Source organism: Tasmannia lanceolata, unplaced genomic scaffold, assembly GCF_043159265.1.
Source record: "Tasmannia lanceolata isolate RefF3 unplaced genomic scaffold, GAP_Taslan_0.1 ptg000026l, whole genome shotgun sequence".
NCBI classification, from domain to species: Eukaryota; Viridiplantae; Streptophyta; class Magnoliopsida; order Canellales; family Winteraceae; genus Tasmannia; species Tasmannia lanceolata.
In genome coordinates, this window is record NW_027518703.1 from 6,189,382 (window position 1) to 6,191,197 (window position 1,816).

At 42.2% G+C, this 1,816-nt stretch overlaps 1 pseudogene; it reads right to left on the minus strand.

Moving 5' to 3' along the window:
* Positions 1 to 801: 801 nt before the first annotated feature.
* LOC143858452 (acetyl-CoA acetyltransferase 2 pseudogene) lies at positions 802 to 1,467 on the minus strand (annotated as a pseudogene).
* Between the last annotated feature and the right edge of the window lie 349 nt (positions 1,468 to 1,816).

Sequence of the window (1,816 nt, forward strand, 5' to 3'; positions counted from 1 at the left end):
GATTGTTTGGATTACCTTCGACCTCCAAATCAGAGTGCTATTCTCCTTATCCCATACTAGTGATATAAGGCATTTCTTTTGCTCTCGCATCATCAAGGCCTAAAATGGTAGTATCAACCTTCATTGCTTTCAACTGCTCCCCTTTTGGTTTCTCATCTCTGCTCCTATATATACAATATATGATGAGCTCTGTTGATTTTCTTGCAAGCCATGTGCCTTTACCCTCCCCTCTAGGTTGTATTTTGGATGCTGGATCATATGGGTTCAAACTGGAGTGGCTCAAACCCATTGAGAACACTTGAAACAAAATAAATGCAGAACAGTAGAAGTCTAGACCCATCTCTTATGTGTTGCTGTATCTTTTGAACCTGGTGGAATATGCTTCCTGTTCCTCGTAGAATATGCACTGGCAGATATCAATTGCCTCGGACTATAAACCATACTTGAATCAGCCCTTTCATTCATGGAATTCTCTTTAAGAGGGCTGACAGATCGCTGCTTTGGATGCCCATTTAATCTTGATAGCGAGATAGGAACCTTTGTTGAAGATAGTTTCTGACTTTTCCCTTTAGCAGTGTCATTCTGATGAGGAATGTTCTGATCCTCATGAGTGTCTGAATGTTTTGATAGGTGTTCTCGAGAATTTTGACACTCAATGGGGCAATTAGAATCAGAAGATGATGGGCTGGTGCTACTATCCATGTCATAAAGAAGATTAGTTTCCATGGCTGGAAGCGGCATATTATTTGAGTTCGAGGGAGAGAAAGATGGTCTTCGTAGCCTTGTTAGGTGCATTAACTTCTATTCTAGAATCATCATATCCTTTTTCAGTCTTGTAATTATTGTATTTTTCCTTCTGATGATGTCTTCCAAGTCTGTAATCCTCTTAGAACCAGCACCATTTGATGCTTGGGCAGTAGCAGCCAGCTCCTTAATGGTGGCATCCTTCTCTTCACACGCCTTTTGTAGATTATAGATATCTTGTTCTACAGCTAGTGCATTCAGCTGGATATCAGCAGTAACAGAACCTCCATTGTCCTTAAAACTTGGCAGGAGTTTCCTTAGTTTGGTAGGATCAGGCCTTCATCCTTGTCAACAAGTGTGAATGGTTTTCCTCTCCCCCCCAGGAATTTCAACCGGAACTATTTCTCACGCAAAGGCACCACTATTTTGAACATCAATGCCTCGCTCAAAGCTTTGAATGGCAAAAGCATCCTGCTCATCTCTTGTTATTGCATGCTGATCTGCACACAGTTCAGCACATGAGCCCATGGCATAATCATTATAAACATCCCAAAGTCTACCCTTGAGCATCCCTTCAATTATAGTATCATGTCCAAATCGAGATCCCTTCCTTGCCTCTGCCAAATACTTAGGAGCATTTGACATGCTTTCCATTCCACCAGCCACCACAACATCATTAATACCCAAATGGATACTCTGTGCAGCAAGCATTGTTGCCTTCATTCCGCTTGTAATATTTTGACAGATGCATCACCTTCCAATGCCCTCAGACCTGCAGTCGCCCCAACTCTAACTAGTGTCTTATGACGCAACCCTTGAGGAACAACATTTTCAGCTTCTACCAAAAGAGACTTAAGTGATTCTGTGGCAGCCGGGGGATCACTAGCATATGCACTCAAACCTGGTGTTAGCTGTCAGAAAAGCTCAAGATACTTACCAATAGGAAGTAGATCAAAATTCTCATCAAAGCAATAAACATGAACTCTGCTACCAGCATAAAAAAATCACAGCATAACTCTTGGAAACAAATCTCCGGTCTGGCGAGAACCTCCGGCCAGTGAGGACGGAGGTT